The following is a 26,204-nucleotide window of genomic DNA, read 5'->3' as shown; positions in this document are numbered from 1 at the left end:
AACCCCCCCCCCCCCAAAAAAAAAAAAAAAACCTGAGCAAACTTCCAATTACAGCAGATTTTATTTTGCTTCCGGCCGTGTAATGACGTGTTTAAACAAAATGTGCTGACAAATTCTGCTATGCTCGAGTTTTCTCGGGATAATAAATATTTGCAATAAAAACACCCGAGTCAACTCGGGATAATAAATATTTGCAATAAATACACCCGAGTTAACTCGAGATAATAAATATTTGCAATAAATACACCCGAGTCAACTCGGGATAATAAATATTTGCAATAAATACACCCGAGTTAACTCGGGATAATAAATATTTGCATTAAATACACCCGAGTCAACTCGGGATAATAAATATTTGCATTAAATACACCCGAGTCAACTCGGGATAATAAATATTTGCATTAAATACACCCGAGTCAACTCGGGACAATAAATATTTGCATTAAATACACCCGAGTCAACTCGGGATAATAAATATTTGCATTAAATACACCCGAGTCAACTCGGGATAATAAATATTTGCATTAAATACACCCGAGTCAACTCGGGATAATCAGGGAAGCGATTAACACGCCATTTTGCTTATAAACGACCAGCTGAGCTGCCTTCATAGGTCACATTTGCTAGTATTCGTGATCTTCTTCTTGAAGTGCAAATACCCGATTGTAAATTTGGTTGTTACTGAGACGAGTAAATTTAAAAATGATTGGTCAATTTATTTACATGATGTGTTAATGAGAAATCTAAAGTTGGACAGACACGACATTAAGACTCGTGAGTTTGAATAGGACAGCTAAAAAAAATCTTGCAGCACTAAAAATAAAAATAAAAATTTGAAAATAAAGTTCTACAGTATCGTTTTTTCTTTTTTTCAGAATCAAATAAATAAAAACAATTGAATAAATATCCAAACCAAGAAACAGAATTTTAAGATCGTCAATAGAAAATTCAAATTCATATTATTTTTAAAGAAAATTGCCAAAACACCCCGTTATAATATTAGATTAGTTTTATTGCCGGCCAGGTGGCCGAGCGGTTAGCGCTCCTGACTGCAAAGCCAATGTCCGCGGGTGCGAATCCCGCTCTGGGCATGGATGTTTCTCTCTCTTGTGTTGTCCTCTGTTGTGTGTGATGAGTGGCCCACCCTATGAACGGGTTTGTGGCAGTGTGGCGTGGGCAATGTTACTCGCTTCCGTGACTTTGGTTCACAGGTGCAAATTGGGTAACGCGAAATGAGTAACAACTCTGGCATCTTCTAAGGCGAAACGAATCAAGTTCAGTGCCTGCCATTCGGAAAAAAAAAAGATTAGTTTTATTGTAATATACTTATCAAAAGCTTCAGAAACATATCTTCTTATGTTGCATATGTTCTTCGAAATCGAAGACATCTTCTGATTTGAATAAGAAAAAAATTTATATTTCAGATAAGTGATTTTAAAATTTTCTCTCTACACTTAAACCCAATGATTCTGCATTAAATTAAGTGATTTTGCGATTTATTTTTAAAAACTATGGTACACAATACCAACGAAGAAAATAGATAGATAAAGAATAATTTCATGTAATGTTTCTTAATTTTTTCGACATTCTTAAATGCTTTAATAAACAAATATCTAACTGAGATAGCAAAATTTATGTGCACCATTCAAAATATTAATGGTATTGATTTTTGCTATTTAAAATATTTTCTTCACATATGGAGTTTCTTTCAGAGAATTTGGGTTATACTAGTTTGAAAACATAATTTATAATTTTTTTCATTTATTATTAGCTTAATAATGCTCGTTATATAGAATCAGGTTTACATTTAAGTTGAAATTTTAATATTGGGGCCTTAAGCATAATTCATAACTGATGCATATTAAAAATTAGAGGTACGAGATGTTTTTCGCAATGAATCAGTGCAGCTATTTTTACAACTATTAAAAAGCAATATATCTCGCGTGATTTTGAAATATTTGATTTATAGAGCAATAAGGGCCGGAATAGCTTGGTTGGCAGGGCGCTGGGCTCATGTTCGTGGGAACGGGAATTCGAATCCAGCCGGCCGAAGACTCCTAGTGTAGTAAATGGTGACTGGTGCACGTTAAATCCATAGGGTCACAAAATCCTCCATTTTCCCATAACAAATCAATACTTCTGGGGGTACTGAATTGAAGATTGATCGTTCTCTGATTCAGGTCAAAATTACGATTGGTGGTCGAAGGAATGGATGTATGAATGGGTTTATAAATGGGTGTCACGTATGGGTGTGGTTGAAGTCGAATTCATGGCCATAGATGGCGCCACTGGAAATTAAGAGCAGTCGCACCCCCTCTGCCTTAATGGCAAACGACAATAACAACAACATTGAAGAATAAGGGGAATAAAATAAAGGAATAAACTTTAGAGCATTTTTGCTGTGTAAATTTCTATAGCTAAGAAAAATCGTACAATTAAGTGGTTAATTGTGATCTGATAATAATAATATCGTAAGACATGCTAAAAATTGTTTTTGCGATTAATAAAATCAAGAGTGTCTGGAGTAGGTCTTTGCAAACGTTAAACGCATTTAACTTAACAAATATTTTTAAAGGTTATTTTTAATTGCCAACCATTACATCCTTATCACACGTAAAAATATAATTTTTTATTCATTTGTATTTGTTTTTTCGTCTCAATATAAACGATATAAAATACCGATATCATTCAAATGATAGTCAAAAATGTTAAAACATTATATTTTATTTTAAAACTTTTTCAATGCAGAAACTTCATATAAGGAAATTTTTTTTTCCTTTTATCTTTAATTTAAACATTGGTAATTAATGCAACCTGTTAAAGGGGATCAATTTCAAAATAAATAAATTAATTAATTAAATAAAGAATAAATAAATGAACAAAAATAAGTAAAATAAATAAATAAACAAGCAAATAAATAAACAAACAAACAAATAAATAAATAAATAAACAAATAAATAAATAAACAAATAAATAAATAAATAAAATAAGTAAAATAAATAAATAAAACAAATAAATAAATTAGTACCAGTTAACTTAAAATAACCAATTGTTATTTCAAGTAAAACAACTCCGATTAAAATTTTCCAACAATGTCTAAATTTGAATTTTTTTAAGGCATTACTTATCAGCTATACTTACATGCATTAAAAAATTCACCCCCCCCCCAAAAAAAAAATAAATTCGAGAGGTATATTTTCCTTTTTCGCCATCATAGTGTTTTTCTGACGTTCAATTTTTTAAACTATTACACCTAAGCCACTTCTTTAATTTTTGATTTACGACTAGCTTAAGTGTTTGTGGTAGCATAAAGGATTATTTCATTTGCAGATTATTTACTCACTTCTATTAACTGACAAATTACTTTGAGGTTTAATTTACTAATCACAGTTAGTCGCCATTTTTAAAATAATTTAAAAATTAGAAAATAAATGAGTTTTTGCAGATAAATTTTAATGACATACAAAGTAAGTATTTAAATTTTTACGAAGTTTATTTACTGTTCTATCAAGCGCTTTGAAATGTGGATGTAGCGTTTGAACGTTTGAATACCGTTTTGACTCTGGATGCATCTGTGCAATTCTTCTCAAATTTACGCAACATGCTCTTCTATTTGACAAGAGTTTAAAAGCCGTTCTTTGTCTTGACCCACGCAAGCCCACTCATGTGAAAAATAAATAAATAAAAATAATGACTTATAAACCCTTCACAATTAGAAAAAAAAAATATAACTTTGGTATTTGATAGTAGCATGCATTTTTACTTCAACATTTAAACTCTTAGAGAGTCTTACATTGATCTTCGATTTTAGAAAGTTTTAAGCGAATTTTTTCTTAAAATTAGATTTCGTTTATTTATATCTCTTGAAAAAGTCGTAAACATATTGTTTCCATAAAAAATAGCGTTGACACAGTAAAAATGAAAAGTTTTATTTTTAATATTTCATGTGGGACATTTACCCATGATTAAGACGATGAAAAAAGTTGTAAATTAATCCGAAAATTTTCTGAAAAAACAATGCGTTAGTATATAAAGCCATGCAAAAGACAGTAAGAAAAGCTTAATCTGTAACAATAGGTAGCAACAATTTTAGTATTTTACATATTGCAAACAAACCACAGCTCGCTGGAAAGTGGTGGCTGTTTTAAATCCATGATATGAAAATTATCAAATTGCAGAAAAAAAAAGAAAAAGAAGAAGGAAAAAAAAAAGCACGACGCAAATCAATGTATGGATGGATGTACTGAAGGTAATAATTTGGATACAGTGCGCAAAAAAAAAAGAATACCCTTAATAACTTTCTATCGAAAAATCGGATTTCCACGTATTAAAAAATAGTAATTAAAAAAAAGTTTATTTTGAATTTTGTTTTAATTTTTTTTTTGTTTTTTTTTTGGTTTGCATGGTATTAAGTTCGAGTAATGGTATGGTAAACATATATTTTGAGATAATAATTCTTTTGTACATTTTTCTCTTGATTTCAAGACATTTAACCTATCGATGAAAGTCTGTCTGATTGTATGTATGTATGAAAAAATGTACCGTGTGCAAATAAAAAGCGCATTCTGAATTACTTTTGATCCAGTGATCGCATCTTCACGTAACTAGGACTCAATCATAATAGTTAAAAGTGCTGATTTCATACATGCTAATTAATTAGTGTAATGAGTAGAAAATTATGATCAAAACTGCCAGAATACTGTAAAATTTATCTTGCTTCTGGCTGTATGGGAACACGAAAAGCACTGCAAATTTTGTCGAAGTGCTTTGATAATGACTTTTGGTAAAATAATTTATAAAGTATGATTTTATTACCATGCTTTTCCTTTGTATATGTCAGAAAAACTTTATCATGATACTTTATGAAAACTTCATCAAATTTTATCTTGTTACCTTAGACCATGGCTTAAAAATCATTTATTCGGTTAAATTTGTGTTTTGGCTTTATATTTTTACAAAATGTGTTCTAATAAGAACTATAATTTAAGAAACCCGAATTTTTTTATAAACCATAACCATGTGATTAGAAATATTACCAAATAAATCATTTAAATACCACGTATTTTGGTTGCATTACCAGAATCAGGTCTTTTTTTATTTATTTATTGTCCTTTTTTATTTATTTATTTATTTTTGTACCAAAAATGTCCCTACTAAATGTCCTTACTAAGTCCAAAAATGTTTCCTTCGTGTGCAAACGGTATTTTAAGTTACGAATCTTTCTCCGAATAAAGATGCCTTTTTTTTCCGGCGGATTTAGATTCCTTAGCTTCAAACTATGGTCCCAATAGTTCGGGTAAGAGAGCTTTCGAAAGTTTCAACTCCTTAATGTTAATTTTAATTTCTGCTTCTTATATCTCAACTTTTGAAGCAAAAAAGTTTTTGTATACAATTATAAAATTCATTTATCTAAAAATCCTTCAGAGTGAAAAAATAATTTTGTACTAACTATTCATTATTTTTATTATTTTATTAATAGTTGAAATATTTCTGAATTGTTAGGTATAAAAATTTACATCATTTTAAAGAATGTAATTGTATTGAGCAAAATACACAATGTGAAAGAGGTCGATTCTGAGAAATCGAATTTTTAGCAAGTCGTATATTTAAAACTCGATTACTCAGGAACTGTACGACCAATTTCATTGCAGCTTTGTAGTTGGCTTTATGACATTACAATCTTCAAAATGAAGTGAAAATTTTTATACCTAAATACTCAAACTTTTTTAAATTGTTATAAAATAAAATAATAAATTAAAAAATAAAAGTTTAAAATTATTTTTTGCTTGAAATTGTCTTTGGATAAACGAATTTTATAATTGTGGGCAAAAATATTTCGAGTCACTTAAAGACTCTTCGAGATGTGGTGAAATAGGCGAAAAGTAAAATTGAAAAATGAAAGTGAAATTAAAAAATGAAAGTAAAATTAAAAAAGGAAAGTAAAATTAAAAAATAAAAGTAAAATTAAAAAATAAAAGTAAAATTAAATAATAAAAGTAAAATTAACAAAAAATGAAAGTGAAATTAAGAAATAAAAGTAAAATTAAAAAATAAAAGTAAAATTAAAAAATAAAAGTAAAATTAAAAAATAAAAGTAAAATTAAAAAATGAAAGTAAAATTAAAAAATAAAAGTAAAATTAAATAATAAAAGTAAAATTAACAAAAAATGAAAGTGAAATTAAGAAATAAAAGTAAAATTAAAAAATAAAAGTAAAATTAAAAAATAAAAGTAAAATTAAAAAATAAAAGTAAAATTAAAAAATGAAAGTAAAATTAAAAAATAAAAGTAAAATTAAATAATAAAAGTAAAATTAAAAAATGAAAGTAAAATTAAAAAATAAAAGTAAAATTAAAAAATAAAAGTAAAATTAAAAAATAAAAGTAAAATTAAAAAATAAAAGTAAAATTAAAAAATGAAAGTAAAATTAAAAAATAAAAGTAAAATTAAATAATAAAAGTAAAATTAACAAAAAATGAAAGTAAAATTAAAAAATAAAAATAAAATTAAGCTTTGAACCGCTCTCCTACCCAAACTATTGGGGCCATATCTCCCCCAGATTGGGACTAACCTTATGTTTTGAAAGTAAGAAATCCAATTCGGTTCAAGAAAAAAAAAAATGAAAAAAAAGGCACGTTTATTCAGAGAAAGTATGTTTTTGTGTTAGATTTCATAATCTGAAAAATCGTCTGCATTAGTTAGTGAAGATCTGATGACTGGATCAAAAGTTATTCAGAATATTCCTTTTTTTCTGCGGACTGTATACATCCGTTCATACATACACTCCAAAAAACTTTCAACTTATGCCGAGAAATTTCTTGAAATCAGGAGAAATATGTATAAAAGAAAATTGTCTGAAAATATTTGTTTACCGTTACCCCAACTCAGTTACTATGCAAATTCATGTTATTCACACAAAACAAAAAGAAATAAAATTATTACTTGAATCATACGCATGTCAAATAGAGTTTTCAATATCGTTAATTTTTTTTTTGTTAATAAATTGTTTATTATTCCATTAATGCCTAGATGACTTTTTTCCCCAACAATACTTTTTCTACTTAAATAAACTCATGAGATTAAATAAAAAATGAATTAAAAAATTATTGTCTGAAAATTTTGTTTTAGTTTTAAAAAAAGTTGAAACGTTCCTAGAATTTACTCATTATCAATTGGGTCAGGGCTCGAACCCAGCATGAAAAAAACTCATTTTATGACGGTGTAAATAGAAACTTACATTTATTTGAAGAGGAATACGGTTATTAAATAAAGTTTTTTATTTTATTATTTTTTTATTTATTTATTTATTATTATTTTTTATAAATAAGTGCTTTTTAGCCCTCTAACGCCTAAGTTCCGTTTACATAAAAAAAAATTTAAATTTTCTTCAGAAAAATTTAAAACACTCCTATATTATAGCATAATGCAAGATTATTGCTTGACATTTAACGTAATGGCCACAATTGATTGCTTAATTTGCATTTAACACTGTCCAAAAAAAACACTGAACTTTATAGGAATAAAATAAAATTGTTGCTGTGTAATTTAAATCCCCAAGCCTGACAATAGCTTCCAATTCAAGCTTGAACGCAAATTGAAGTATTTATCCAAAATATGCTTATCATAAAGTTTAAAAATACGAGAAACCTTAATTTTCTTAGCAAATGTATCGAAGAATATTCTAATATGTTTTCACAGTTAAGAAATAAAAATATATCTGTTCCAACGTAATTACTTCTTACAATGCACCGTTAGGAAATTTCGAATCAGAAAGAAAGAAGTAAGAAGGAAAAAAAATTACGCTTATTAAACTAACTTGCGTAGTCCTTTTTGATAATTTTCTTTTCCAATTTTAGATTTGAAATGAGTGAGAAATAAATTTTGATATTGAAAAAAAAAATATTTGGATATGGAATTTTTGGTCGTTAAAAAAATTTGGATATTAATTTGTTTATTCTGGCGCTTAAATTCTGCAACAAATAAGAGGTTTTTGTTAATTTTATGAGCGAGCTCCGGAACTTGAATGCTTATTGAATAAATTGCTTTTAGAGAAACCCTGTACACCATCAATTTTTTTCGTATCGATGTACTAGTACGTATACAGCAAACCGGTTACAGATGAGCTTAATCACCCACAATAATTAACTATATTTCTTAATTATGAAATTTGTTTCAAACACAACAAATTTTTATCAATTTCAGGAATGAGTTCCGGAAATCTAATGTTAACTCAACAACAAATTCAGGTGCTTCTATTGTAGCACCGACATTTAGGAATAAATTCTTTGCCAATACAATTTCTTTTTACCAATTTTACCATAACACAAAGGATTTAATAGTTGTATTAATTTCAAATATAAACTTTGTGGCTAACTTTTACTAAATAATAAAAATTTTAAGCATTTGCGGATGAATATTGATTTTTTTAATTGAAAAATAGTAAAATTAAATATGTTAAACTCAACGATATTTTCAAAAATACACTAACCAGGTGTTCTGTCATCAGCGTTCGTAAAATTATATTTTTTATAATTTTTGTGAGTCCAAAAACTAGTGAAGAATTTATCGATACACGTTTTTTTTACCAATTTTTCTATTACATAAAAATTCAATATTTGTGTCAATTTTATGTATAAGCTTTGGAATTTATAAATTTTTACTAAATAATATTTGTTTTTATCAAATCTTTTTGTAAAAGGTTTTAGCATAAACAGTTCATGATGCGTTCTTTGTCTAAACAATCTTCTTGACGATTCTGTTCAAGCCAAATCAGTTAATATTACGAATGAGTTTTCTCAAATTTTCAAACGATAATTGTTTGTATGAAAACCTAGTATTCCATACGCCGCTTTAGCACTGATGCGCTCACATGTGTACAAATATCCGGCTTAAATATAGTTAAACAGCCACAACAATCCAATAAATCTTTAACTACATTCACCGATACATTCCTTATCTATGGCTTCAAGCCACTAACTATATCAACAGACCAAACGTTAACGCGCGACTATAAACCGAAACCAGACTATTAATTACGGCAACTAGCTTAACCTTCGGCAGACGAAGATGTCTCGCCCATCCGATATCAGACACCGAAACGACGAATCTCTCCTTCGTCAAGCCGAGAAGAACGCAGACGTCGTCCGCATTAGAATAAACTAATGTGCCGCATCTGGGATTAGGCTTATTAGGCCTCGCAGTGATATGCCGGTAGCACCTGTGGGGCAGCCGGAAAGTTGGCGGGGCAGGGATGTAGTTCACCTGCATTCTGAGAATTCTGAGCGATGTTGGGTAGAAAGTGAGAGTAATTCAGTGGATACCGCACCGTTCTTTTCTTTGGGAAAAAGTAGGACATTTTTGGTTTACTTTTTGTTTGAGTTTTTCATGTTTTGGTATTTAACCTTCTTATATGTTTATTTCTTTATGTTTAAATAGTAAAATTAAGTTTAATTTTTTTGTACAGAAAAATTATTATAATTTCTTGATTTATTAAATTTTCTAATTGTTAGTAAGTTTTGGATTTACTTCAAGTACAGTGTAAAGGCGAAATAAAACTTAGTTTGCAAATTGGGAAAAAATAGGATTCAAACTGAAAATTCCTTTCATTTCCTTATTTTTTTAAAAAAAATATTTATTTTAATCTTATGTTCAGAAAAAATATAATAATTTAACGATTTACTTTTTTTTAAACATAATTTTTCTAAATGTTTATAAGTTTTACTTAAGTTTTGGATTTACCTCAAGTATAGTCTAAGGGAGAAATAAGACTTGTTCTGAAAATTAAGACATGATTAAAATTGAAAATTTTAATTATTTTTTTATATTTATAAAAAAGTATTAATTTAAATTTTTTTGTAAAGAAAATATGTTATTATTTTGTAATTTATTTAATTCTTTGTGATTAGCTAATTGTTTATAAGTTTTACTTAAGTTTCAGATTTACCTCAAGTATAGTACAATAGTGAAATAATACTTAGTTTGAAAATTAGGAAAAAATATGATTCAAACTGAAAATTCTATTCATTTCTTAAAGTTTTTAAAAAAATATTAACTTTAATCTTCTGTACAGAAAAATATAATAATTTTATGATTTATTTTATTTTTTATAATTTTGCTAATTGTTCATAAGTTTTACTTAAGTTTTGGATTTACCTGAAGAAAAGGGAAATAAAACTTAGATTGAAAATAGAGAAAAAATATGATTCAGATTGAAAATTTTATTTCTTTCTTTATATTTAAAGAAATGAGAAGTTTAATTTTCTTGTATCGAAAAAATATTACAATTTTATGATTCATTTAAATTTTAAAATTTCGCTAATTGCTTATAAGTTTTATTTTAATTTTGGATTTACCTCAAGTAAAGGAATTATCAAACTTATTTTGAAAACTGAGAAAAAAATATGATTCAAACTGAAGATTCTATTTACTTTTTTTTATTTAAAAACTATTAAGTTTAATTTTTATTGAGAATTTAATAAATTTATGATTTATCTTCTTTTTATAATTTTGTTATTATTAATAAATTTTATTTTAAGTTTTAGATTTGCCATTGAGAAAAAAAGAAAAAAAATTGAAAAATAATGCGACTTAAACTAAAAATTCTAGCCAAAAATTTCTCTCTTTTACTTTTGAAAATTTTTTTATTTACGTTTTTGCAAACAAATAGTTATTTAACATAATGCTTAGTAACTCACACTCTAAATTTTCCTTTTAAAGTTTTTAAGTCTCGCTTACATCTACAATGAAAATATTTAAATCTAGAAATTGAGCAAAGATAATTTTATTGAGAAAATTATAGCTGAAGACTTGCAAATAGTAAACAGTGACTATTATTAATTTTTCAAAAAATATTTTCTTTCCAAATTTACTTTTTCTAACACTTTTATTTGAAACTCTATTTATTACCATAGTTAATTTTTCAATACTTCGAACCTCGTAGCCTTTTATCTAAGCAAAAAAAAAAAATTTAAATCTAGGAAACTAAGCAAAAAATTTTAGTTGAAAATTTTGCGAAGAATAAAAATTTCCTTTCCATAAAATGTTTTCTTTCTTTTTTTAAATTACTTTTCGTAACATTTTGTTTTTGAAGTTACTTTATCACACATTAATTTATTGTTTGAAAATTAAGTTTTGTGTCCGCCTAATATCAAACACAAAAAAAAAAAAAAAAAATTAATATTTCAGAGTAGGAAAACGTAAACAGAATTTGAGTTGAAATTTGAAATTTCAGTTTAAGAAATAAATTGTAAATGTTATTTTCTTTACCACAAAATTAATATTTTAATTTTATACTTATCATATTATTGTTGATTGTTTTAGATCTAACTCATATATAATTTTAAGAAATAAAATATTAAATTTTAGTAATTTTATTATGTTTTAAACTAAAAATTCTTACGGCTAACAACGATTTTTTGATATCTTCATTTGTTGAAGAATTGGAAATATTTTATAAAATTGATCGAATGTCTGTTTAAAAATTGAATTTTTAAAGCATTCCATTTTACTGTTAAGTTATGCCAACACGTTATATTTAATTTAAATGCAAACATGATTTAAATGTTAAATTACAAGGCTTAAGGATGCTTTATTTATTTTTAGAGAAGGGCAACAATAAATTCAGTGTTTGTATCGTTAATAAATTAATGATTCTTTTTTAATTAAGCTTACATACATATGCCTTAAAAGTTAACTACAAAGTACAGGTAATTATATTTATTTAAGAAGTATAATTTTTTTTTAAAGTGCAACTTTGCTGATGTTGCCTTCGTTGATAAAATTAAAATACAGCAAGTTTTTAATTTTTCCTTGTGGATGAATAATTTTATTCTTTTTTTACGATTTTATTTACTATCGACATATTTAATTTTTACGTAAGTATTTCAGCTATATTTGTTATAAGCATGTTTTGTGCTTGTTTTATGTCACATGTTTAGAACATAAACTTTTTGATTTGAACACTTAACAAGTTATAATAGTATTTGAATTTGTTCCACTCTGTTTTAGAAGTTTAATACGATAATTTCCGTGCCATTTTAAAACATAATGAAATTAGTTTGTATAGCAGTCATAAATTTTTGTTAAGAAGTATGTAATTTTTTCAAATTATTTTTAGGCTAAATGTTTCGCCAGAACCACGGTTTATGCACCTCCGAAATAAATGAAGGTTTGAATTTAAAAAAAGAATACGTTTAATCTTGAAGAATAAATCATGCATTTTGAAACTGATAAAAATTTGCAGAAAATAAACTTTTAATGAATTTAGATATAAATTCTGCAGTCTGGTATCTTTTCTATATTTAATGTACAAAATTAATATGGAGTTAAGAGATATTAATTAAAAAATTTTTTTCATGCACGCTCTTTTTAATTATTTCCCTGATCAATTTTTAGTTTAAAATTCAAAATTAAATTCAAATTTAACAAATTCGGTAGATGTTTAAAAATTTAACACATTTAGCTGAGAACATATTTATTAAATTTGTTGTATGCTATTCAATCGCAAACTTTACTATGCTCAAATATTAATTTCAACAAATCATAAAATGTTTTTAGTTATTTTGAAATATCTACGATTTTACTTCTGTGTCTATTAAAGAATAAAAATATTTGAAAGTTTTTCTTTTTCGTTGAAGTTTCTTCAAATTGCAATCAGAAAAAATACGAAAGTTAAAAATATAAGCTTTCCTTAAATAAATTATTAAAACAGTAATTTTTTAATATGAAATTAACGTTATTTCTCTTACTTTAACTGTGCAATATGTTTCTTCTGCGACAGTTTTTATAATTTCCACAGCTAAATTTTTTATATAAATATTTCTGCGTTACTTCATTTTATTATTTTATTATGAAAGATAAATTAATTAAATAATTACGTAATTTTTAAAGCCTGATTACTATTTCATATATGCTTAAATTTTTTTAAATATAAACAGCTAATTAAAGAGAAACATTATAAACGATGCACAAATTGATTCTTAAGAAATTAGGCGATTCGAAAGTATAAAGTATGATTTCTGAACAACAATTTTTTTTGAAACTGATATCATTGAAGAGTTTTTATGAAGAGCTTTTTAGATGCTTTTATGTATAGATATTTCATGAAACAATCTTTAAATAAATTAAGACAAGAAAAAAATATTTAAGTCACATTTAAAAGGACACAATAGTGATTGGGACAAAATATCTTGAAAAATATTTGAGTTTAAACGTTGCTAGGTTTACTAACATCATCATGTTTTTTTCTAAAATTATTCTTCAGAATGGTTATTAATCATAAAATATCCGCTAACCTATAAAAATAAAATAACATATTAAGGTTTATATTTATTTGTAAAAAAGTGTAGTCAACTACCAGAATATAATAAAATTTACCGTGTTATGGGAACAACGAAAAGCTCGGAAATTTTTACCGAAACGCTTTGGTAAGATTAACAATAAAATATGGTTTTATACTGTATGACAAACTTTAGTAAATGTGGCAACATTTGGTAATTTTATCATGAAAATTTGGAGCAGGGCATAAAACCTAAAATCCATTTATTTGTTTTAATTTACTCTTCAATTTTGTAATATTTACTAACTGTGTGTTAAAGAGAGCTATAATTTTGAAAACCAAAATTTCTGGTAAACCGTTACCATAGAAACGGAAAAATTAACAAGTGAATAGCTTAAAAACCGTATATTTCAGCTTTTATTACCAGAATTATTAATAATATACAGTAGTGTACTAGTAAAAGAACTTTTTTCTTCGTGTACTTAAGCTGTTTTAGCTGCAAAAATATTTAACTTTTGGTCAGAAAAATTATCATATGTCACCTGCAGAGAAAAAATAAGAAGTCATAGGAATTTTTTTTCCAGTGTCATTAATACAGCTTACTAGCTTTCACTTTAATAATATTTATATTAAGGAACAGCTGTGACAAGTAAAATAAAGGACGTCTGGTAAATTAATTGAAGGGAAAAAAAAGACTGAAGGAAAATTTCTAAAAAGATAAATAATTAGCTGAAAAAATACGTATGATATATATTTAACATGCTTTGTAATTTCATTAAATAAATAACTTTAACAGGGACAGGATACAGAAGTGATATTGTACACATTAAAACTGTATTCTTATCTATAATATTTAGGACATAATAAATTCAACGCGATCTCTCATATAATAAATATTTTGATATATTACATTAATAAAAAGGCTTTAATAGTCTTTTTGAAACGAAAAAATATAAAAATATAAATTAAATGTAAAATACATAATTAACTTAAAAATTTTAATCAATTACTTATTATCCCCCCCCCTTTTTTTTTCATATGTCTATAATTTTTCCTTGTTTTATCTTCATTTTGAAATATATATATATATATATACAAAATTTTCTGGAAATGATATTTAAATAAAATTATTCTCCTTTACTGTAATTTATTTTACGAATATAATTCATTAGTAGCTCAATTAATAGAAAAAATCTACTATTTTTTCTTACCAAATTTTGATTTAGAGATAAAAAAAAAAGGTCACCAACTACATATTTCAAATTATTACGTATTACCAAATAACCAAAATTAACTTGAAATTTTTATTTTTTGTATGACTTATATTATTCATTTTGCTAACATAATGTCCCAGATAGAATTATATAAATAAAAGGCGGCATTCATAATTCTAACACTTTTATTTGAGTAGAAATCGGTGGTTAGAAATCTGAAAAAACAGTGAAGTGTAAAAATAAGTATAAATTGTCAATTAATATTTTTGGAATCCTCGTTAAAAAGGAAGTTAAATAGTTTAATACACTATGAGTTCCAAGCTAATATATAAGAGCAGAAGAAACAAAACTGCTATCCAAAATGTATGGAATGATTAATTAATTCGAGAAACTTTTAAACTTGATAAACTTTCAAAAAAAACACGTGAGCAGCTTTACAGCTAGTTGAACAGCAAACACAAAGATAGAATTTGATTTCTGAAAGGAACATTTAATTTATGAACAGAACATTAATTTAACTTTTAATTTTTCATTTATTTTACTTTATTTATTTATTTATCCAAATTCTATTTCGTTTTAAAGTTACTGTAATTTTAAAGACTTTTTTTTCATGACTTTTTATCCCTTTTTTGCTTTAAGGTAATCTGACTAGTAAAAATACATGATTTCGGGTAAAAGTTTCGAAATTGAGTCTATTATAAATTTAGAAATCTTGTACTCTTAGCTTTCTAAATATACTTTACTTTTGTTTGTACTATAAAGTCATAAATGTTTCAAGTTTTCAAATGCGTTTAGCTCAGAATCAAATTTTCTCACATCATACAACACCTTAAACACGATATTTTGTGTTGCTTTTAAAATAATTGTTTTCAATTTTTTATGAGCTTTTACGATTTTAGCACACTTGTTTTGAACTACAAACTAAGAGAAAAATTAGAATTTAATTTTTCATACATGTTTTTCTTTTTTTTTGCTAAGACAAGTGCGGAAATTTTTAAAAAATTACTTTTTTAACTACATTGATTCCGATCTCAGAAGTGTTTATATTTACTTTTAAGATAATAATTCACGACATAGTTGATAGCCTTATAAGTAAAATCCTCAAAGAAATTTTTGTTTCGGGCTGTAGAAATTTTTCTTACAGTGTTTAGCGTATATACCTTACGAAAAACATGCAAAAATGCTTTATTTTACAGCGGTTGAACTCATGCCAGAAGTAATAATTTAAGAGAGAAATTAGATGACGTCAGATACTTAACATTTATATAGAAGGAAATATGGAACAAATCTAGAGCGAACTATAAAAACCATTTTCTATTTTAACTATTAGAATGATATAAGTCTCATTGACGAGTAGATTTATTTCACATTATAATATAGATTTATTTCACATTATAATATAGATTTATTTCACATTATAATTATAATATATCTTCTTATAATACAGATTCATTCATATGCACACTATTAGAAATTTCTCGGAAAAATGGTTAAACAACAATTTATATAATTGTTATTTTACCATATTCAAACATAATAGTCAAATAACCATAAATAAGATGGTATTCAAACTGTTAACTGAGAGAAAAATCGTTTATTAACTGCTTTTACCCAATACGGTTAAACAACTAGAATTTTATCGCTTTGACTAAGCCCACCTAATGAAGCCACTTACTTCCTTACAGTTTGGTACATATTATAGCAGAGAGGGCAAATCTGTGAGTCCCAGAACAGTCAGAGCGGGGGTTCGAATGCCAGCTTTAACACCACAATATTTCCTCCATTCCTCTTAACGCATAAAGAGTTTCCTGCCCCTGCTTGTTATTACTTAACGAAAAGGCTAGCTCCAATGTCCAGTTAAATTTCAGTTTTGAAACCATGCTAGTTGTAAATGGTTGAAAAACCGCATAGTTGTTATTTTTTTACAATTAAAAAATACCAAAATAAATATTTTCTTGCTTGCATTTAGAGCGCCAGAAAAAAAATACATAAAAGGCACACCGGTGTCTCATCTGCGGCAAAGGGTTAAAGAAACTGTCAGTACGCAATGTTATGCCTTGTCATCATATGACAGAAATTAATTATTTTTATGTTACAAATTATCTTACATTTCGAGTCCGGTTTAAAAACATTTTGGAATGTGAACATATGTTACATACTATGTGTTTATTAACAGGAAAATATGCGTTTTGTGTTTTATATTTTCAGAAAAATTGACTCAATATTGACCCATAATGTCAGTACCTTGAAAAATTTTTTGCAACCTGAATATGATGCTAACTTGAATCATATTATTATGTTTAGTAAACTTAATTACACAATATTGTAATTCAACTTAAACAGAAACATAGTTCCAATTAACACCTTATTAAGGTTGACTAAAATTTTCACAATATTATGGTTAAACATAGACTAAAATTTTTAACACGTGTAACTTTACAGTTAACCTGCAATTAATGTTATTTTTCGAAGTTGCAATGTTGAGTTATTAAATGCATCAGAATACCTGAAATTAATTGAATTAATCGATAACTTAAATATTAAAATATTCGAAAGGCGCTGCTCTATTAGAAAACCATTTTGTTCCGTTTTAACTACTCAAATACCAATTTAACATAAAACAAAAAAATCATGTAATTTATTAGTTTCTGGTTCATCCGTCTGCCAATGAGGATTTGTAATTTATTTCGAATTCATCTTTGTTCCTCTTTGGGAACTAAATTTCATTGAAAAATAAATTTTATTTCATAACATATTTTTGTTTCTCTTTGTGAAACAAATTTCATTGAGAAATAACATTTATTTCATAACATATTTATGTTTTTTCTTTGTGAAACATATTTCATTGAAAAATAAAATTCATTTTATTACATATTTTTGTTTCTCTTTGTGAAACAAATTTCATTAAAAAATAAATTTTATTTCATTTCATATTTTTGTTGCTCTTTGTGAAATAAATTTCATTGAAAAATATAACTTATTTCATAACATATATTTGCTTCTCTTTGGGAAATAAATTTCATTGAAAAATAAATTTTATTTCATAACATATTTTTGTTTCTCTTTGTGAAACAAATTCCATTGAAAAATAAAAGTTATTTCATAACATATTTTTGTTTCGCTTAGTGAAACAAATTTCACTGAAAAATAGCGATGAAACTTTCTGTGTTACAATATTGCTGTTTATATAGTAAAAGTGCAAATAATGTCAACAGTACAAATAGTGTGAAATGCTGATCATATGAAAGACGCTTTTTTGTGGTTACTGATGGGGTAGTACTTGTTCTCAAAGACCTCATAAATTGCTCTTTTGACAAGTTCAATAAAATTAATGGTACACTAAGAAAAAATATGCTCAAAATTACCAGATATGATAAAATTTACCATGTTTCTGGTTCTATGGGAACACTAAAAAGCATGAAGCGCTGTTGTAATGATTTTGGTAAAATAAGCTATAAAATATGGTTTTATTACTATTCTATTTAGTAGTAAATGTGGTAAAATTTGATAATTTCATCATGTCTTAGAGCAGCGGGTCCCAATTTTTATTTGGGGCGAAATACTGATGAATTTCATAAATGCATATCCTTTTCATTACTTTTTTAACATATTGTTATAAGGAAATATAGATTTTTAATTTGACTTATCTTTTTTTCACAAGCATTTTAATTAAATAATTTCATAAAAATTAATATATGATAATTTGGATTTAAATTTAGAGGCTGGTTTCGAAAATCGTAAAATTAAAAATGTTCAAACTCTCTGAACCCCCCCCCCCGACCTTCCTACAGAACCCTAGGGTACAGAATAACACCATTTGGGAACCCCTACCTTTGAGCATGGTATAAAAACTATTTATTTGGTTAAATTAACTTTTCAGTTTTGTATTTTCTATTAAATGTGCGGCAATAAGAACTATAAATTTGAAAACCAATATTTCCAGTGAACCATTACCATACGACAGGGAAAATTAACATGTGAATAGTTCAAATACCGTCGGTATATTTTGGTTTTTTTAATTACCAAAGATGTCATACAAGTGCGGTAATTCAACCAAAATTCTTTTTTCCATATAGTAGTTTACACGTTTTTTATTTATCCCCCTTTGATAAAAGTTTCCCAAAGTTACCTGAACTTCGGTTCGAATATTAAAATAAACAACAAAAAAATGCAGATACATACTTAAAGTTTACTTCTCTCATAAATAGAATGCTTGCGTAAGCTTGGTGCTTATTTTACTTTCCTTAGTTTTCTATGAATAATTTCTGAAATTTGCAATAAAAACCGGAATATTGGGGTGATGTTTTCAAATCTTTTAGTCAATTTTTTTCAATCAGAAATCCAATTTTTCAAACATTTGAATAATTTCATAATGTTCATTGATTGATTCAAAAATGCGTTTTATTTTATGTATTAACTGTTCATCTGTTATTTAAACTGTCGATTTCTAGTCGCTTTTTTAATATTCAACTATCTTTTGAAATTTTAGTATCGAAACTTTTATTTCAAGCATAAACTCATCTATCACTTGTATTTGTTAATATGAATAATTTTTTTTTTGTTTCCAATAAAAAAAAAATTTATAACTGATCAATATTCACTAAAAAAAATTAACTTTCGTACAAACTGGAATTCCAATGAAAAAAAAGGAGCTTGACGGAGCTTTTGTACAAGCTAAATGTTTTTGGACTTAGAGAATATCAGGTTCAAAAAATCAAAATTAGACTAATAGTTAGACCTGCAAATAACCACTCCCCATGTGACGAGTCAACAAAAATAGTGGTGACTTAAATAATCGAATACTTTTTCATATTTTTAAAAAATCATTTAATGATAAAAGTAAATATCAATCTAAAAAGAAATTCTGGATAGCAAAATTTTCACTAAAATGTACAAGGTTTCCTTTCAAAATTTTGATTCTTCGGATTCAATCAATTTATGGCGGAAAGATTCGTGTGAAAGGTGAATTCTTTAACAATTTACATATATCAAAGTTGTAAGGTATATATTAAATGTATTTTGCCTCCTCAAATGTTTCTGCATTAGGTTTTTTAAAGTCGGTATATTTAATTAATTTTTGTTTCATAGTTATATTGTTCTTATTGCTAACTTAATTTTTATAGTTGTAGATTATTTCTGATATGATTGTTTTTTTTTTTAATTTAATCCAAGCAACAAAAAAAATATAGTAATAAGCTTGTAACTTGTATCGATTTCTTTGGATGTCGTTTGCGATAGTTGCATACAATTTCGTAAACCTATCTTAAATATTTTTAGATGCACTGAAAATTTTTATAAAAAGCTAATATTTTTCTCTATTGTGTTTTTATTTTGCAACAACTTTAAAAATATGTAATAAAATCAAACAAAATTTTTTAAAATTTTTTAATTAGTTATGCATATATTTATTGGTTTAAAATTAAAAAAAACTTATTGAGAATCGCGCAGAATATGAGCATTTAAGGCAGTTCTTTCTAATTTCTCTTTATTTTGTAGTGAATCGCATTTAGTAACCGATGAAAAACGTCTAATATAAATATCTTGTAAATTTAAAAAATTTCTAGCAATTCTCTAAGTAATATTTTTACTTCTTAAAATGAAGCTCTGAATAATAAGGGATTTTCCACAAATTTTATTTTGCCTCATAAGACAAAATTAAATACCTTACAATAATCGTCCGTACACCAAAATGTGATGGTATCATAAGGAAAGAAAAAATTTGAAAGAAAACTTAGGTCTATGGGGGATGATCCCTTACAATACAAGTGTCACTATTCACAAATCTTGCTTAACAGTACATACCAAATAGTACAAATAATAGTTAATATAACAAATAACAAAAAATTTCCTGCAGAAATCTTTGAATATTGCCAGAATAATCTAAGCTGCAATTATACACATATGAAGACCATACATTTTTATTTGACTATATAAATACATGTACTTGAATAAATTTTTGATTCCTGTTTTTCGAGTTATATTAGTCTAGCAAGAAAGTATAATAAGCATTTCAATATTTAGTATGCAAATGATCCCTGTAAGAAGTTAAATATACATCCCTGTAACTTAATATAATATAGAGGGGGAGGGGGGATTAGGCGTTAGCTTCTGGTACATTGATAACAAAAACATAAAAATAAAAGTGAGATTAATATTCCAGAAAGCAACTTCCAATGCATGAAAAGCAGATTTACTTTTAAAAGGACAGAGGAATCATTTTATCTAATGATACTAAGTATCAAATGAGACAGACATAACCCTTGTCGCTTTAGAAAGAAAGACTACTTTGTATCAAGTATCATTTGTCTTAGAATCGAGTGATTAATTATTCGTTGTTGACCTTTTATGATTAATTATTCTTAGAGATTAATGAAAACGTTAATTTTGAGGAAAACAAAGGGGCATGATCATTACTTCTTAAAACCTTGAATAGGACTGTCTTTGTTATTAAAAGAATGTTGTATCTTATTGTATAAAAATCTATTATATAATTCGATCTATATGCATTACAAAGTAATACGAAGTATTCGTTATAAAATATTTCTTGAGACTTTTGCTAAGAAGCTGAAGGTGGGTCTTGAAAAATGACTATTGCAACTGTCACCCATTTGTAAGGAAGACGGAAACAGCTCTGGGTGGACAACTTTTTTCTGTCAACCGGTATGGAACACCTGATCCATAAAGTGAATATGTAGTTTTCAATGTTCAACCTTGTAATTTTGAATCCTACCCTCAGGATAAGAGAATGTCTATATCAAGCAATGGAACAAATTTGCCTTCGTAAAATATTTTTTAAAAATAAAATTACCCTTTTTTGCATTGCATATAGTAGAAAAATTGCTAAGCGTTCCACCGTTAGCTTGATGACAAAGCGACTATAAAAACCATGATCCATATATTACTGGGGATATTTTGAGTCAACATTGAGGTCGGTGCTAGACGAGAGTAATATAAGAATTTCTGGAATCCTAACCTGCGTCACGCCAATGCTCGCCTCGTATAAAACTTGACGGGAAACTTCAAAAATGTTTCATTGTTTTTGAAAACTTTTCCAATCATCATTTCTTTTATATTAAAAATATATTAAATTAAAATTATTTTAAATTTTTTGGCAATTAAAAATTGTTTTTCAATTTTGTTTCATTATGATCAAATAATTAAATATGCATTTTCTTAGAAGAAACTTTTGTTCTAATTAATAGCAAAAACATTTTTACGACACTTCTAGTAACACAGCAGTTAATTTTCCGTTGCACGTTTTTGAAGAATGAATTAATTAAAATAAAAAATTCTCTAATATTCTTAGCTTGCAATAATTTAAATTATTTTGAACAAACATAATACAAAAGATATTAGCTTATAACAGCTAAATGTTGCAGTTTAAAAAAATATGTATAAAACCTTTTCATTTGTTAGTAAAAAAAGTTTGCACTTTTTTTTAACAATTTAAAGTTTGAATGCTTAAGTGAAAGCCAAACTCCAAGAACAAATTAATTATTGTTAGAATTAAGAACAAAACTGCATTTATACTTTTGTATGAGGCCCCTTCCATATTATGAGATAGAATATCTTTTCGTTTCATCAACTAATGAAGTTGACGAATATAAAATATTCTCATAAATGACGATTTACGATTCTCTAAGAATGGATAAATATTTTAATATTTAGAACTTGTATGTACATTCTTCTTCTTCATTGGCTCGACAGCCAGTAGTTGGCTCTGGCCTTTTCAAGAATTTTTTTATTCTAGTCTAGTTATCTATCTACAAGTGTTTTCTCTAATTTCATGCCCGCAGTACAAGCAAATCTTTTTCCAAAACACATAACCATTTTAAATTTGGTTTGCCTTTTTGTGTGTCTGCTGTCTGGTATGGAGAATTTTTTTAGAGGCCTGTCCATTTTACTTTGTTTATTGATATTAATAATATCTGGTTCCTTATGTCAGCAAAGTAGCTCTAAATTAAATCTTCTTAGCCAATTTCTTTCTAATGCTACTGAATATACTTTTCAGGATATTTCGCTTAAAGACGACCGACATGTCCTCACCAACCCAAGTCTCGCATACATTTGTTAAAATTAATCCAAGAACACTTACTTTAATAAATAGCGAAATATTTTTTTCCCATTAGGATTACATTTGATGTTTTATATTTTTGTATTCCATTAAGGTTCTCATTACCCTTCCTCGAATTTCTGCCGTTGATTCAGATGTTGTTGATTTCAGTGACCTAGTAAGTAAAGTTGTTTACAATGAAAATGTAGATTTTTCACTTTCTAACTATTAAATTTTGTGTATGTACAGTGTGTACTTAGTTTGTTTACATTGATTTTTAATTCCATCTTAAGAGCCTTTCCTCTGTACGCCCATTTTTTGGAGTTTCCAGGTAGATTTTTGATATTGGCACAAGTTTACTACCTCTATTGTTTTATTATTAATGTTTGTTAGGTTAAGCATTTTCATGAAAGCTTAAGTTTCAGAAGAGTTTTTTTTTCCAATTTAAGAATCATATATCTATAAAAGTTTTTTTATTTATTTTTTCTTATTTTTTTTCAAAAAAATTTCTTTTATTTCTTAATTTTTATTTATTTTTCTTTATCCAAATATTTTTTAATTATTTGGATAAAGTAACTCGTCAGATAAAGTAACTCTTCGTAAAGTAAAGTAATTTTTATTTATTTAGAAAAAGCATTCTTTTATTTATCTTATCTTGATCCTCATATTGCAAGTACTATTTAAATTAATGCTATCTAACCAGAAGTGATTAACTTACAGAAAATCCAGCGCAGTTATTATTATTCAAATTGCATTTGACAACATATGGTCTTGTACTTATAAATTATTTTTGTAATTTCTTTTGATTCCTGGAAAGAATCATTCGAAACACTTTATAATGGACTGCATAAATTCATGCATAATTATCCAGGGATAAATTACCTTTTTACTTTACGAACTCAGCCATTTTTCTTCATATGAATTTTACACAAATTTTTATTTCCTCTAAATGCACGCATTTAATTTTCTTTAGATTTCATCTCCCCAATTTGCTTCTCTCCTTTTATTTTCCTTATTATTTTAATAATCACTATTAGTCTGTAGCTTGTCTATAATTTACAGGTATAGATGCTTGACATTAGTTATTTTTAGTACTTTTTTTTAGTTTGTGAAATTTTCCCTTACCTAGATTTTCATGTCAAACTCGCGACCCCCTAGACTGCAAAAAAAAAATTTCATAAAGTTGCCACCATTTTTAGTGTTGAGATAAACTAAATACCATTAAATACAGAATTGTAGTTATCGTGCAGAAAATTGTATAAAATTAATAGAATAATTATTTGCTTGAAAGAATCAGTGGAATAGATAAAAATGTGCTTGTTTTTAAATAAAATGTTTGTTTTTTTCAATGCAGCCGTTAAATTGATTCTAATGCGCATGTCAGTAATTAAACAAACAAAAAATGTTCAAATTAATAAATAAGAATAAAACAGTGGGAAAGTAACACTGTAAAAAATTTTAGTTCACTTTTACAGCAAAAATGGTGGCAACTATCCGCCAAAAGTGTTTACAGTTTAGTGAAATTATGGCTGACCGATTAATCAACTGTGGCACATTGAGACTCGGTTCAATATGATTTTTTTTAAATTTATTTTGCACATTTTTTTATTCTCCTTACAAATTTTTTTTTTAAATTTTGAAATTTAATATCAAACTATAGTCAAACCCCGCTATAGTGAACATGATTTATAGTGAACTTCCGGTTATAGTGAACGAAATGTTCGCTCCCGTGCCTTGCTATAACATATAATATTATTTTTTGTGGATATAGAGAACCAAACGAAGAGAAGAAATCGGATAGCTTTTGAGCTTTATTTTGTCTTCGACTGATTTTTTTTCTTCATTTTTTGGTAATTTTGAAATTTCTACATAAAATACACATACACACGATTTTTAAAACAATCTATTGAGTGGAATATAGCCATAAGCATTTTTCTTGTTTGCTTCTTCTACCTCAGTTTCCCATTTCTAAATAAAGGTCATCCCTAAATTTTCTGTACGCAAGACGAAGAGTTATAAAAAATAAAACTTAACACACTACATATTGTTTCTTAATCATTTTTGTATTTCTATTTATAGGTCATTTATTTAAATGTGGACTGTATATAATATAATATTATCTATTAAATTAGTTTTATCACAGTAGTCTAACTAATAATGTTAAAAAATGGGTAAATATCATGTATGTCAAACGTTTATGAAATGTCAAATAAGAATGCAGATAGTAAAGTATTTACCACAAAAAATTTAACACAAACTTATTAAGATAATAAATGTAATTTTTTAAAAATTTAAGTCATTAAAGTATTTTTTTTTTGTATATATATTACGTCATAATTTTTACAAACAAGATTGAAAATATTCCTGATTCTTCTGTCCTGGTTTTCCTTAATCTGATGTGACCACTCGTTTTTTAAGGAATTGTTTTAATTATATTATTCTGATAATGTGGTTATTGGGCAGTTTTAAACTTTATAACACTAAACGAGTTTGTATTACGTTTTAATTCTATATTTTTTTAAGTTCATAAATATGCAAAAGGTAAAAATTATTTTAAAACTGAATAAAAAAACTTTTATAATAATAATAATTTTTGTTTAATTAATCCAATTAGCAGATTTTTTTTTCTCCGGTGAATACTCGTTTGAATTTGAAAAATTATTTTTATTTCTGCATCATTGTTTCAAAGGTCTTTTGCTTAATAAGAAATTTGTGATTTATTTCTATGCATTGAGTGGACACACGTATGCATCAACTTTTATATAATAAAGCACAATACGTATCGTTATACAATAATAGATATACAATATACTGGTCTTTAGATTTAGCAGGCGATATATCTTCTTTTTATTTTCTAAAGGTAGCGCCATCTATCAATGTTAGTAATAACTAATAATGGGCTAAAAATTTCCTCATAGGTCGATTTTTTTCGTTTTAATTTCTTTGAGCTACATAAATAAAAATATTAATTGATTACCATTAAATAGGTCATGAGTGTTATCAATTTCTTGCTTCATAACATAACTTCGTAACATAAGCATAATTTAAAAAAGATTTTCCTATGTTGTTATGTTTTAGTATTTTCTTCCATTTAAATTGCTCGGGCAAATAACGACACTTTTTTTATAAAATAAAATGTTAAACATTATACATTTAAAAATTAAAAAAATTTCAGTGAAATAACAATTAAGAAAATTTTATATTGGCATTCTCTTTTTATTGATAATCGCTACAAGTTTAATTGTACTCCAAATAAAATCAATAGTATGAAATTAACTTATGATTTTAAACTAATTATAATTTCAATTCAAAATAATCTCAGTAAATACTTTTATTAAAACACTAATAAAAAGATAAAATACCTCGTGAAGATAACTTAAATTATATTTCATTGCGTTTAAAAGAAAAACTATTTTTTCCCCATCATTTAAACTGTTTAAAAAGTCTCTTTTATTAAAAAGTTTAATTTAAAAGGAACAATAATAGGGATCAATAAATTTAAAAACAAATGTATTGGTTTAAGACATAATAGCAATTCTAGCAAGAGGACGAAAAAAATTATGCTGAATGCATATTAAAAAAATATTTTTTTAAAAATAAAAACTATTACTCCTGATAATTAAAAAAACTGACGATAAAAATTTAAAAATAAAGAAAATAAT

General features: G+C 26.3%; 1 long non-coding RNA gene across 5 annotated transcripts in view; it reads left to right on the top strand.

Annotated features, from left to right (window-relative positions):
- The first annotated feature begins 9,032 nt into the window (after positions 1 to 9,032).
- Positions 9,033 to 26,204, top strand: part of LOC107436714 (uncharacterized) — a 124,142-nt gene continuing 106,970 nt past the window's right edge. The window contains exons 1-2 of one of the 5 annotated variants that reach the window (XR_015434624.1): positions 9,038 to 9,345; positions 22,658 to 22,720. This is a non-coding gene — a long non-coding RNA (uncharacterized LOC107436714). Of the gene's footprint in view, positions 9,346 to 22,657; positions 22,721 to 26,204 lie in introns of all 5 variants that reach the window. The other 4 variants (XR_015434627.1, XR_015434623.1, XR_015434625.1 and 1 more) reach the window with 4 other exon arrangements.

The sequence above is a fragment of the Parasteatoda tepidariorum genome, chromosome 6, assembly GCF_982258835.1.
Source record: "Parasteatoda tepidariorum strain Cologne lab strain chromosome 6, Ptep-v5.0, whole genome shotgun sequence".
Classification (NCBI taxonomy): Eukaryota; Metazoa; Arthropoda; class Arachnida; order Araneae; family Theridiidae; genus Parasteatoda; species Parasteatoda tepidariorum.
This window is presented reverse-complemented; position numbering and strand designations above follow the sequence as displayed.